This window comes from Carlito syrichta, unplaced genomic scaffold, assembly GCF_000164805.1.
Source record: "Carlito syrichta isolate Samal-C Ts95f unplaced genomic scaffold, Tarsius_syrichta-2.0.1 Scaffold304711, whole genome shotgun sequence".
NCBI classification, from domain to species: Eukaryota; Metazoa; Chordata; class Mammalia; order Primates; family Tarsiidae; genus Carlito; species Carlito syrichta.
The window spans coordinates 122,235-137,521 of record NW_007248807.1 but is presented as its reverse complement, the minus strand read 5'-3'; positions in this window follow the sequence as shown (position 1 = coordinate 137,521).

Sequence of the window (15,287 nt, the reverse complement as noted above, 5' to 3'; positions counted from 1 at the left end):
CACAGACAAAAGTATACCATGGACCCTCACTGGAAAAAGACAAGTAAACTAGAGACTTAAAGGATTAACAGAAATTTGCTAAGCAATTTAATCACAACTTATGATGAAGACATTTGCAAAGCCCAAACATCTTTGAGAACAAGAGGCAAAATGATTTTGTTCCAATAATAGCTTTGGCTAATAGTGGCTAGAAAAAAAATTGTCAATTTTAATTTCTATCCAGAAATCTCATATCATAAAAAAATTGAACTCCTGAGTTGGTGCAAAATGTTCCACTTCTTGAATGGTGTTTAGAGTTGACATACTTTTTTAGAAATATGAATTTGCTCAAGAAATATGTATTGAGGCCACACTTCTAGGCACTGAGGTTACAATGATGGCAAGGACAGAGTTGACACCAAAATCTAGTGGACATCTGTCATATTTTGTCCACCCAACAACTGAATGCCATTCTATATTTGGAAAATTCCCCACTTTTTGAGTCTCGGTAGGGCACAAAGACTTTCTTCTCATAGAAGTGTTGAGAATGTTAAATTTTTTCCAGCCTCCCTAGCAGTTAGTCACATGATTGGGTCAATCAGAGCCATTAACATAAAAAAAAAGGTAGGAGAGGGAGGTCACCTCTTCCCTCTGGCACTGATGGCAATAGCAGTGCAGGCAGGATCAGGCTCTGTGCAGAAGTGAATATGCACACTTGGCTACAGTATCATCTGGTGCTCAGTGGCAATTGGAGTGATTTCTCAGCAGAGGAACAGAGTGTGAGGGAGTATTCCAGGGCCTTGAGTCTGACTTTATGACTCATTCAATGATTCTGTGAGCTACCCTCAAATCTTCTTAATACACTTGTGTTTTGTTCCTTATGATCCAGTGGACTTTTGTTGCTTTAAAAAAAAAATCATGATTGACAGACCAACTTCAGAGTCAGCCAGTCATCAAGAAAAGCACCAATTCGAGCAAGGAACATACCAAGACCTAAGAGACACTGTGGTTTGTAGATTTCTTAGAAACATTTCACTGTCAAAACTAAAGTACATTCATTTGACTTTGAGATTTAAATATTTGTATTAGTCTGTTTGGGCTGTTATTATATTATAGACTCATAGACTAGGTGGCTTAAACAGCACACATTTATTTTTCACAGTTCTGAGGGCTGGAAGTCCAAGATCAAGGGACCAGCAGATGTGAATTCTCTGGAGGGCATATTTCCTGGCTTGTAGATTGTTAACTTCTGACTGCTTCCTCACATGGAAGAGGAGAATTCTCTCTCTTTTCCTCATCTAATAAAGCCACTGATTACTAATACACTATGATGCCCCCGTCCCCACTTCCATGACCTTATCTAACTATAATTCACTCTCAAAGACCCTTTCTTTAAATACTAGCATATTGCGATTAGGGGTTCAACCTACGAATTTTGAGGGACACAATTCATAGCCATATATATATTCAGAATTTGTTTCTCCAGATCAAATGGTCAACCACAGTTTTTATCTGAAAGTTTTGAGAAGGTTTTGTCACGATTTGATGAAGAAAAGGCATCCTGAGTTGTGACATACAAGATGAATAGCTCTTCCACCACATCAATGCACCAGCCCACACTACAGAGTGTTTAGCAGTTTTTGCCCAAAAATGGCATGACCCCTGTGCCACACCCTCCCTCTTCACCTGATCTCACCTCAAGCAACTTTTTTTGGTTTCCTTGGATGAATGAAGTTCTCAAAGGGAAATGTTTTGCCATTGTGGAAGAGGTGAAAACAACAACAACAAAAAATGGCAGAAGCACTAAAAGGCATCAAAATTGATGAGTTCAGAAACTGTTTTGACAGTGGAAAAAGTGTCTCTCGATAGGTGTATTACATCACATGGAGAGTACTTTTAAGGTGTCTGAAGTTTAAACATGTAAGAATAAACACATAATTTTTGTAAATACATTCCGTAGCTTTTTGGTTCCCCCAATATATATATTCCTGAAAAATGAGCTTGCATGTCTTCTTTAAATTGCCAAATTTGATGTCTATTCAATACAGACCTTTGCTCCATCAAGGAATCTTAAGGTTGACTTTGATGAAGAACCAAACAACAACACCTGGGCTCTACATCCTACTCTAACTCTTCTTCATGAACTTACTATCTTTACTCAAATGATCCCTCTCCCCAGCAGTGGCTATATATAGCAGCCCTGGTGCAGCCTTCTATCCACAGGAACTGATACCATAACATTTCTCTAAGGTGTGTTTTGTTGTCCATGCAGCACTTCTTTTATGACCACACACTTGTATTGCCTGAATGGCTGCCCTGAGATTAGGACACTCAGAGCAGGATTGCAGGGAGTGTACTTGACCAAAGTCCCCGGCTGTTGGACTGTGAATCCATCACCTTGTTTGCACTTACACTTCCCAGTAGATGCTCCCAAACAGTGACTGAGCACAATAGGAACACAAGGATATCCTAAGAAGTCTAGAACTATGCTACAGTCTAGGATGTGTCCACCCAACTTTCCTGTCTTTCTTCCTTCCCTCTCTCCTTCATGTGGGATCAGACTTGCATTGTGATCTGAGAACTTCTAGAACTTTCCCAGCCTTTCTGTGTTGCCCCCCAGCTCTTCTCTCATGGTCATTTCTCCTAATACTTGCACCCTTAATCTGATCTGACTTAGTGTCTACCTCTAAGAGGACCCCAACTAACACAATTGTTCATAGTTCTGGCCACCATTACCCAAGCATTTTATTTTATTAGACAAGTGCTACCCCTCATGGTTCTAAATTAAACTGGAGTAAAGATCTGAAATAATTTAAGTTCATCTTGACACTGAACATCAGGTGTCACTCTCCTTATTTGGCTGCCCAAGGTGTGAACGCTGTGCCCCTATAGCAGTGCCCTGAACCTCATCTCCCTCCTCAATATCATTCTAGTAAAATAAGATACTATGTAGACATGCTCTATCTTTTGCACCAGTACAAAATTGTCCTTACTGTGATCACTGTATGCTTCATTATGAAGACCTAGGTTTTTGGGTTAGTCTTCATTCCAAATTCATTTTCCAGTAATGTTTGCTTCTAAGATTCCCTCACAAAGCCTAGAATCCATATTTCTTTTTTCCGGACTTCCCCAAAATCTATAGCCCTACTCCCAACAAATGGGGTCATTCAACGTTCAGAGACACGTTCCAGATGTAACCGCCTGCGTAGACTTCTGAAAAGTGTCTCTCAGCCCTACTTGTGGGGAGACCCTCTACTTGATCTTGTATTAAACATTGGCCCAACAAAACAGCAACCCCAGCTATAACTTTGGATATTGTTTTTAATTTGCCATGCTGATCTACCTCTATCTCTTTGGTTAGTTTATACCCCAAACCTTCCTAGCCATAGTGAACAATTCAAATGTTAGATCTTTGTTTTTTCTTCTACCTTCTTTATACATTTTTCATGAATAATTCCCAATATGTAAAATAGGAAAATGGGGTAAAAAAGTCAATTTTTTCTCTCCAAAATCTTTCTTTTTTAAAAATAACCAATTAATTCAATATCAAACATAATTAATCTGATAGTTCATGGAAGCAGGTGAAAAGAATACAGTCACCTACAGTAGTTTCACTTAAAGGGACTAAAAATACACAAATGTATAGCAACAATTTGAGAATTAGCAATTTCAGATGTTAAGTTCAATAAATCTATTACTAAGTATCTCGTAATGCCTACCTGTTTGTGTGTGTGGATGATATGAGGCCCTAGGGATATAAAACATGATCCCTACCTCTGAGGTAGGGATCTGAAGATAAGACCAACACTTAGGGAAAATTGAAGAACAATACAAGATGCTATTTTCTTCATACTAGCATATACCTAGAATGTACACCTATTCTCTGGAGAGAATAGGTAGCTTTCTGAAGGCAGGAGTGTTCTGAACAGGCTCTTTGGTGGGGAAGAAACTGCGGCTGATGTTGATGAGGACAGATTTGATAAGATGTCAAGGACTTGAAGAGACAACTTCTGCAGGGAACAGAGTGTGACATCTAATCATTGAGAACTACAGCAAATACAAAGATGCATTGATATCTCAAGTTCAGAGCATCTGGATGGTGGGACCCAAGGGTACTGGCATGCTGAGGGGTTGGCAGTGCCTGATACAAAACATTCAACTGCTGCCCCTAGAGGAAGTAATTGGTACTCCTCAGCACAGGTCTGCTGTCTGGTGTCTGCTGCCTTAAGTCAGAGCTTGTAGTTGCTGACAGCCTGACAACCTGACCATCAGTAATCATTTTCTTTGGAACTTTTCTTCCTCCAAACATCAGTGTCTTCATCTTGCCATTTTGTCTTCTTCCAGATGAACTGCAGTGGAGATGCTTGAAGTCCTTGTGGCCCATGTTTGCCCACAATCAGATTGACCCTAACTGGAAACATCTGCACCTGGAAAACCTCTGTCTGACCCATCTCATCTCACTGTTGCTCATAACAACATGCTTTTTAATGAGTGGTCACCATGGCCAGCTGAATCCCAATAACTGATAGGTCTAAACTGCCAATTTTAGGTTCTTGTATCTACTGGCCCTTCTGACATAGAAATAATATTAGTAATTTAAAAAGACAATTCAAATACAAGTTTGAGTTGGGAATTGACAGCATTATATTATAGTTCTGAAATAAATGGAGACCAATATCCTCCTAAATGGGCATCTTACCAAGAGTTACCTTACTGTCTTTCCAAGGAGACTGTAAGTACCTTGGAGGCAAGGATCATGTTTTATATTCCTGGGACATCATGTCATCCAAACACACAACCAAGCGATATTAAGAGATACTTAGCGATTGATTTATTGAATTTGAAATCTGAAACTGCAAATTGTAGAAATGTTGCTATATAGTCCATAAGTTACTTGGGTAGAAGAGGGAGGAGACGATAAAATGTTACTGCAGTTGATTATTTACCTACTCTGGTTTTTCTTTCACCACAACTTAATGCAATAGAAATGACACCCCCATGTTACAGATGAAGAAATGCATGCTCAGAAAAAACTCAAGTTTTGAAAGCCTGAATAAGGCAGAGTCAGTTCACACCTCGGTCGGCAAGATGATGTCACTGTGTTGAGCTTGCGATTTGTAGTTGCCTAACAATGTACCATTTCAAAAAAATGCCTATGTGTGTTCAAAGCATCTCCTCAGAGATCACAAGTGTTTCCAGGCAGCTGCCCTGAACAAAAAGCTTCCCAGAAAGTGAAAATTTTTCATAAATGAATTAAACAGAAGCTTCGAGGCATTAACCTCATAAATATTTATGAGTATATCTCCCATAAGCCCAAATAGATGATGGGTCATTTTCCATAAAATGTAAGAGAAAATATGTTGAAATATAGCCACCTTCCATCTTAGATACATACCTGCAAAGTTGAGCATAGTACTAAAAAGTACATATTTTATATCAAGGCATCTTTTACATGTGAGTTTCAAGAAACCCTAACTAAAAGGAAAAAGTCACTTTTGCTTCTAAGATAAATCCTTTAAGTGACAGGCTGGTTTACAAATAAGGCAAATTCTAAATATCTATATCAAACTTTTGCACTTACAGTTTTATATCAGAATAGAGTAACTTTAATGTTAGAGTGTGATAATCACTAGATCATAAAATATACTACCTCTTTCAATGAAGTTCACTTGGGCCTTTGTTCCCGATGATTCTACTAGCAACTCACTTTTATAGATTGTTTTACATGTGGTTTCATCCGCCATCAGCATTTGGAACCCAGTTATCTCTCACCTGCAGTATTGCAGTCACCGTATTTAGGTATCTCCAACTTCCTTTCTAATCTAGCTCATTTCCCTTACTACTATGAAGTTATCACCCTGCTTAAAAATCTCCCATTGGACACTTACAATTTTAGGAAGCCCACACTTCTTAGCATGACACTGAATGCAGCCTCAGTTTGGTTAAGCACTAAGTTTTTCTCCACTTCCAAACTTGGCATCTCCTCTCAAACCTCCTTCTTTGGGTCATGTGTCCCTGCTCTAGAGATGTCTTTTTCTGCTTGTCTGCCTATCCAAATGTAATTGTCAGATTAAAATCCAGCATTGGGTTCACTCCTCCAGTGTATCATGTGTTGTGTCAATTATTTGTAATTTACCTTTACATATCGTTTATACTGTAAGCTCTCTATGTTCTTGAAGTCAGAGATTATATGTCGTTTAGTCTTTGTGTTCTCAGCTCATAACATTGGCCTGTTATTTGGTAGTTAAGAAATAAAGAACTGTTTAGTAGATGAATGGATGAATGGAGGTGATGAATTTGTAGCTATCTAGATGTCTTTGTAAAAAATAAGTTCTAAATAAAACAACAAACTGATTTAGAGGTTTGTGTCTGTTTTCTGCAGGGGAAAAATCATTTCTTCTCTGTATTTCATTTTTAATTCTTCAGGGTCTTAGTTTTGGAGACACAGTATGCATTATATTGAATAAATAATCAATGAATACCTTCCCATTTTATCATTCAGAAATTCCAGAGTTGAAGATAAAGTGTTTGCAGGGATAACCAGAACTAACATTTATAGAGAATTTACTATGTGATGGATATTGTGCTAGGCATGCTTTAAATACATTCTCATTTTGTCATTCAAAAATTCCAAAGTTGTAGGTAAGGTGCTTAAGAGACTAGCCAGAAGTAGTATTTACAAAGAACTTGCTATGTGACTGGTACTGTGCTGGGCATTTTATACAGATTATCTTATATCTCATTTAAACCTCCAACAACATTTTATGCAGGGCACCCCCCCTTACTCCCATCTTACAGATGAAAAAAAATGCAATGCAGAGAAGCCAAGTCACTTGTTCAAAGTTAGGTAGCAACTAGTAGATCCGGGAATTAAACACAGGCAGCGTCATGCCAGATGCCCAGTTCCGAGCCATTTTGCTATCTTGTTCTTTAATGGTGCAATACATTGAATATAAAAAGTTTTATTTCCTTTTCCTAGTTGCAGATTTGCCTCTATAAATCACTGTAGTTTCTAGAAACACATGTCAGCTGTGAAGCTTCTGCAATATACAACCTTCCGCAACCAAAATCTCATCGGTTTATAGCTCACAGTTCATTTAACCAAGCTTAGTCATCCCTACATCCAAATCCTTTATATTGTTTCTCTTTTAATTTTTACTCCAGTTTCTGTTGCTTTTATTCTCCCAGCACTAGTTCTGCTAAATAAATACACACATAAATAAATACATAAATAAAATGCATAACTAAAAAAAGTATTTATTTTATCTACTGAGCAAATACATTAGGACACAGTTTGCTGTGTGTGTGTGTGTGTGTGTGTGTGTGTGTGTGTGTGTGTGTGTGTGTGTGTGTGAATATTTAGGAAAATTATATTTTTGAGCAATAAGTCAGGATCTCATTTTAAGATAATTTGTTCATAACAGCAAATGAATGCTTTACTATGGCTAGTTGAGTGAAATACCCCACTGGAAAAAGAAGGCATTGGCAAGTACATGAATAGTAAAACAGTCTTTTGCCAAGTGAAGCTTGTTAGTTTTTTTAATCTATAATTCAATTGCTTTCCTGGCTCAGCAAAACACTTGAAAAGTCCCTAAGACCCTTCCATTAAGTGTGCTTCATAAATGTGGTCTCAAGGGCAGTGAGCTGCAAAAGGAGACCATTGAGTGATGCTATTCAGTGACTTGTCTCAACAGTGCAGACAAGCCAGTGTAAGCAATTCTGGAATAAACAATAAGATGGTTCACACCTATGCAAGGATATTTTCATAGGACTGTTCATTTCTGATTTGCTTAGCAAAGGAAAATATTCTAAGTTATCATACTTGCTTTAAAAAGATTAATTAATAAGTTCTTATTTCTCAGGTGAGAAGCATAAGATGATGGCAAAAACACATGCAATTTCTTCTTTGAATGAAAATTTAGACTTGATAAAACTGTCATAGGCAGTCATTGCACAAGAAAGCATGAACTTACCTGTATCAGATTCTGCAATATTTGTCATTTTCCCTTAATTGTATGAGTATGATTGCAATCAGAATATACACCAAACTACTTACATGAATATTGTGAAATATTATGAATCATTAAATTGTAAGTGATTAAGTTATAGAAAGAAAAAAGGTAGTTTTTAGCAAGAATTCAAATGATATCCAAGGATCAAAAATAAATGGGGGAAAAACTATAAGAGATTTGTATTCACAAAGTGTTAAGGCAATATATAAAGTTCCTTTAAAAATTATTTTAGCTTCCTGGTTTCTAAAATATAATTTGAATTAACCCTAATTGATTTTGAGCTGGTCCTCTAAATTTGAATATCTTATGCAAGATAAGATAGAGTTTGACAGTATTTTTAAATAGCTAATTAGCTTTGATTTTTAAAAAATTCATTTACATAGAAATGTAGCTAAGCTTGGAAATTGGTTTTTATCCAATATATTAATTTATGTGCTATGAAGACATATTGAAGAAATATTCTAATATTAAGTATTATGCAAATGTAGAGTGTTTCTGAAAGCTTTCTCATTTTTGTATCTACAAATTCATGCAATGTAAAAAAATTAACTTAGGAAAACCATTTTAGCAAAGCATGGTAAAGAGTGTGAGGGAGCTCACTGTACGCTGGCTATCAACTTGTCTGGTGAAACAGCACCCACACACACACACAAGTTATATGACGTGGCCTTTTTTTTTTTTTTTTTTAAAGCAGGGTTTATTAAGAGGGCAGAAAAGCTCCCACAGTGAGAGGGGACCTGAGGGGTTGCCCTGAAGTTTTACAGATAGGCGCAGGGGAAAACAGAAGCCTAGACTGTGAGCCAGTCCTCTGAGACTTAGGAAGCTGCCCAGGGCTGATGAAGTCTTGGGTGTGTGTACCCTACTTGCACCACAGCTAAGGGACCCCAGAAAGCAGCCCACTTTGGGTTTTATGCTCCAGTGTGATGGGACACACTGGGTTAAAGCATTGAAAGGATATTTGTGTCTAGGGAAATGGGACTAGAGCAGAGGCTGTGCTGTTCCTGCTAGTCACTTCCTGTCTGGGGTCTGGGGACATTCTACAGTTATTCTTGAGAAGTTCAAGTGGAAAAGTAGGGAGAAGCAGGTCAATCCAAGACCACCCAGAGAACTGTCCTGCATAAAACATAATGCTATAGCAAAAGGATCTTCTATAGTTTTATTTACAAATTGTCCTAACTGGAACAAGCTATAGTACTCTTGAATAAATAAGGTTTTTAGTTTTAGCAGTACAGTAATGGTACTGATTCTGAAACTATCACAAAATTGTTCTATTCTGCCAGTGTCGCTATTGAGAAATAGGTTTTTAATCTTTCTCAAGAATAATATTGCACTACTGAGAAAACATGCAAAATGAACATTTATATCGCTACCCTAAATGTCTCTAAAAACTTTGTGGTTTTAATATTCAAAGTGAAATTTTATTGGTGAAATATGTAAGTGGTATATAAAGCTGTTTTATCAACTACAGTTTTGAAATTAGCTTATTATTAGAAAGGTAATGAAAGTAGTTTTATTATAGTATTGATTTAAGAACAAACAAGCAGGGAAATGGTTGTTAATAAGAAAAGAATTGTAACTTTTTAAAGACTCAAAAAACTGTAAAGATAATATGCTTGAGTAAAAAATTTTAAGAGTGAGGAGAATTTTTTTATAAATAGGGCATTATTCTGGGATGAAGATGTTCTAAGCGACTATAATCTTAGCTGTTTTTAATTCTTTATTTCTGAATGGATGAAATTAGGTTTGGAGAGTGCTGAAATCATCACAGATATATTCAGCTGTGAACAAGCATAAAACAAACAAACAACAACAACAAAAAACTCCACAAAAGCAGCTACATCCTAAGGCTGATGTACTCCCATCTAGAATTTTTGAGACGCTCTCTGTGTTTCTAACCAGCCTTCTTACTACCCCACTTCTCATGGTCTTCTTAGCTCCTGTGATTATGAAGGCTAATATGAAGAAGAGAAAGTATATTATGATTCAAAGAATCTTAATAAGTATTATTGAACTCAAGGTGTCCGGGGAATCTTATGGTAGTATAATGTATTCTGTTCAAGACTAACTTTAAACAAACAAACAAATGTTTAGCTATTTTGTATAAGAGACCAACCCAAGAGTTCAGAATCTTCATTCTCTTCTCAAATCCTTTTTTTCACATTATTTCCTCATCCAAGAAAAACTACTTGTATGCTATCATAAATTGGAGAACCATGTATTCTTTCTGATACTCCATGCTGCAGGGCATTGTTAATTAATTAATTTTGGGTTCAGACATTCCCTACCCTATTTAAACCCAAATAATGAATTAATGATGTTATGTTAGCTGTATGCTGCTCATAAACTAAGAAAAGTAGATTTGTATCACAGGACAATGAAACAATATAAATAAGATATTCCCAGCTGGGTTCGGTGGCTCAGTCTGTAATCCTGCGCTTTGGGAGGCTGAGGTGATTGGATTGCCTGAGCCCGCGGGTTCGAGACCCACCTTGGCAGTGAGACCTCATCTCTACAATAAATCAAAAAATCAGCCAGGTGTGGTAGCACATACCTGTAATTCCGGCTACTTGGAAGGCTGAGGCGGAAGGATCGCCGGAGCCCAGCAAGTTGAGGCTGCGGTGGCCGGGAGCGGCCACTGCACTCCAGTCTGGGTGACAGAGTGAGACTCCAACTCAAAAAAAAAAAAAAAAAGGTATTCCCAAGTATGACTTCAAGCTCCAACTTCTTCACCACTATACAATGCAGTCATGCAACTAAAAATCACTTGTACTCCTAAAGTTATTCAAATAAATAAAATTATTTTAAAAATAAAATTGTTAGTAGGATAGAGTTAATCTAAAGCAAGTCACTAGGAATAAAGAAATAAACTCTATTATGTAGAGTCCTTCTCAGGAATGGCATAAAGAGGGAAATGGGATGATAGCTTCAAATATGTTTAGATATTAAGCATAATTCAGTCTACTTCCCACAGTGTTAATATTAGTCCACCAATGCCTAAAGTCCTTCACCATTTAATCCTAATTAAACCTGTTGTTATTACTCTTTAGCTGCTCACTCATTAATTACAACAATCTACTTCCACAAACCTTTCTCAGGAGGACAATGGCATGAGCCCACCTGTCTGTGCTCTGTGGCATCACCTTTAGCATTGTTCATAATGCAACTCCCTGATATTTTCTGGAACTTAGTATAAGACATTTCTTACAGCTGTGTTTGGAATTACCTTACCTTGGTCAGTGTGGAAAGAAAACAATCATTACATTGTATTCTCTGATTTTGATAAGGTGGTCTAAGTGATGACCTCATGCTGCTCAGTGTTTCAGGTTCTAGTACTATTTTAATTTCATCTTCAACCAAGATATATATGCATGTACACACACACACACACACACACACACACACACACACACACACACACACACACCTCTTATGAGTAAAAAGGACAGTGAAAAACAAAGCCCTGCTTTATTGGGTCCATTGAAAAGCAAATTATACTTCTAATTAAAGCAGGAGTCCCCAACGCCCAGGCATAGCAGGAAGTGAGTGACAGGTGAGCGAGCCAACCTTCAACTGTACTCACAGCTGCTCCTCATGGCTTGCATCATTGCCTGAGCTCTGCCTTCTGCCAAATAAGCAGCAGCAAAAATTCTCAGGAGCACAAACTCTGCTGTGAACTGCACATGTGAGGGATCTAGGTTGTGCAATCCTTACAACTACCTAATGCCTGATGATTGGAGGTGGAGCTGAGGCGGTGATGCTAGTGCTGGGGAGTGGCTACAAATACAGATTAACACTAGCACTGAGGTTTGAATGCACAGAGACCATAATAAATCAATTACTTGCTAACTCATATCAAAACCCTATCAGTGAGTGGCAAGTGAGTTGATGTACTTCAATTGTACAGCTGCATCTGGTGGCAGATCTTAAGTCAAAATTCAACACTTATTTTAGTCCTGCCATTGTTTTATTTACCACTTTCATCCATGCTTCTTTTTTATGGCTAGTTATATAATTATTTCATTATATATTTCAATGTGATAATAATAGAAATAAGGTGCATAATAAATGTTATGCCCTTGAATCAACCGAAACCATCTCTGCCCATGGAAAAATTGTCTTCCGTGACACTGGTTGCTGATGCCAAAAAGGTTGTAGACCACTGAATTAAAGGACTCGAAGGGTGCTTCGCTTTTTCCATTTTAGAGCTTGCTTTGTCAGGATTCAATTTTATCTGCCCAGCATCCAATTTTTCCTTCCTGGTAGCAATCATAGAATCTCCAACACTGAGATTTTGTAAGTTCCCCTCGTCCCCACTCCCTGGTCTGGGTCCAGTGACTATAGTACCCAGCCTACCTTGCATCTGGGCATAGTCATGCGACTAAAAGGATATGAGAGGAAGTGATGTGTGGATCACTTCTTTGGAAAAAAAGCTGCTTACGCTCACTTCTCTTCCCCCTTTTCTGAGGCCCAGAAGAAAGTTAAAATGAAGGAGCCAACTTACACTCTAGGGTGAAATCTAGAACCTCCTACTGCCCTAGATATTCATCCAGTGTTAGATCAAATATGATAAGAAATACATTCATATCCTGTTTAAGACACTGTATTTTTGCAGCTTAGTCTGCTCCTTAAATAATATATCAAGTAGTAAAGAAACCTGTTTAACTATTAATAACTAGACAACCAAAACTTGTGAAGATAGAAATGTAACTTCTAGTGACAAACTAATGTTCCAACCACAGTGATCTAAGGAATGAGGAAAGAGTAGACTGTAGCTTATAATCTGTATATTTTCAAACATATGTTAAGGTTATCACCCAAGTGTATTGTTTATTCTATTCAGGTTTTTAAATGGCATTTTTGTATTGTTTTGTTGTTGTTTTCCTTTCTTCTTTACCTCTTTTAGTTTAATTGGTATTATATATACTATCATATATATCATATAGTATATATTACATGTAATATTATAATTGGTTATAAGTCATAACAAGATAATAAACAGTCATGAATCTTTCCTCAAAGCTAATAACTAAAACCTTACTAATAATTTGCATCTACTATGTTTTTCCAAATTGGATGAATAAAAAGGAACTTGTATATTTTCCAAATTCATTCAATACCTCTATCACCAGCCTAGAGGTGCTCAAGACCCTACATATTTTTAGAAAAAAAAATGAATCAAGGGCATAACAGTTGTATATTATTTTATTATATATTACAATGTGATAATAATAGAAATAAAGTGCACAATAAATATTATGCTCACACATAGAAATAAAGCATGATACAGACTTTTGGGGTTAGTTCTAAACCTTTCAACATTCTGAGGCTGTTTTCCTCATCTATAAAACATTGTATAAATTATCCCTTCACAAATTTGCAGCAGAATGTAATGAAATAATGGAACTAAAGGGCCACTTCTTAGAGCTTATCTTGCATGGATGTGTAATTATTGACTGGAAAAGAAGAAAACTGGGAAGAAAGAGGGAAGAGCATCCATCATAGAGAAGAAATGGAAGCTCAAAGTTGAAGCAGAGGGAATGTTGAGCAAAATAACCAGGGCTTTGGAGGACATCCTTGTCTGTAAGTATCTGAGTGTTGGGTGAAGAAGCTGATGAAGACAGATTATACTACCCTCTAATCTGCTGTAATATGATGCGATTAAATGCCCTGAAGCATATAAATAGCAGAGAATAGTGTCTGACACATTGGCAGGCCTTAGATACTTGTTTGCTACAGCTGCTACACTCAGGCAAGGATGTAGAGAAACTACTCTGTCATGCATACAAGTTGCTCTCTTAGAGAGAATGTATTAAAAATGTAAAGCTATCTCTTTATTTACTTACACTGATTCATTAGCATTTAAGCCACTAGAATGTACTTATATTACAGTAATTTGCATTCTAGTGACTCCGGTTTTTTGTTTCTTTAGATTCAGGGGGTACACATGCAGGTTCGGTATATGGATACATTGCGTAATGGTGGGGATTGGGTCTCAGGAGGCCTATTCCCCAGATAGTGAACATTGTGCCCCATAGGTAGTTTATGAACCCTAATCTCCTCCCCATTCCTTATTTATTGGCATCCCCAGTGTTTACCATTTCCACTTTGTGACCGTTTAGCTCTCACATATGAGTGAGAACATGTGGTGCTTAGCTTTCTGTTTCTGAGTCAGTTCACTTAGGATGGTGACCTCCAACTCCAACTATGTTGCTGCAAAGGACATGATTTCTTTTTTTTAATGGCTGTGTAGTATTCCATGGTGTATCTGTACCACATTTTCTTTATCTGGTCAACTGTTGGTGGGCACTTAGGTTAGTTCCATGATTTTGCTTTTGTGAACAGTGCTGCAATGAACATACAAGTATAGATTTATTTTTCATATATTGATTTCTTTGAGTAGATTCATATATTGATTCCTTTGAGTAGATTCTTAGTAGTGGGATTGTTTGGTCAAATGGTAATTCAACTTTTTATTTCTTTGAGAAATCTCAAGACTATTTTCCACAGTGGTCGAACTAGTATACACGCCTATCAACAGTAGATGAGTGTTCTCTTTTCTCTGAAACCATGCCTACATCTGTTGTTCTTTGACTTTCTAGTAATAGCCATCCTGATTTCCATTTCTCTGATGATTAGTGATGTTGAGCATTTTTCATGTTTCTTGGCTGCTTATGTGTCTTCTTTTGAGAAGTGTCTATCCATGTCCTTTGCCCACTTTTTGATGTGGTTATTTGTATTTCTCATATTGAGTTGTTTGAGTTCCTTAAAGACTTCTGGACATTAGCCTTTTATCTGAGGTGAAATTTGCAAATATTGTCTTCCATTCAGTAGGTTTTCTGTTCACTCTGTTATTTATTTTGCTGTGCAGAAGCTTTGCAACAAAAAACTAAAATAGACAAATGGGACTTAATTAATCTAGTGACTCAGTTTTAACAAAAGGGTGAGTGTTACTTAATGGTTACCGAGTTTGGAGTTTGTTGATGTATCCCCAGTGTCTATGATTCTGTCTGACACATGGTAGATGCTCAATATTTACTTTAAAAAAAAATCTAATCAAAATTTTCTGAAAAGTTTTTCTATTTAAAAGTATCCAAGTTGTTTTCCATGACAGTAGTCAGGAAGACAGCATATTGCTAAATAAATTATTGTGAATCAGAATCTGTTGAATTTGACTAATGGTTCTAAAACCTGTCTACTGAACAGAATTATGTGAAAGAAATTCATAAATACAGATTTCTGGGCCCAACACTAGAGAATCTCAATCAGCAGATCTATATTTCGTTTGCTTATTTGTTT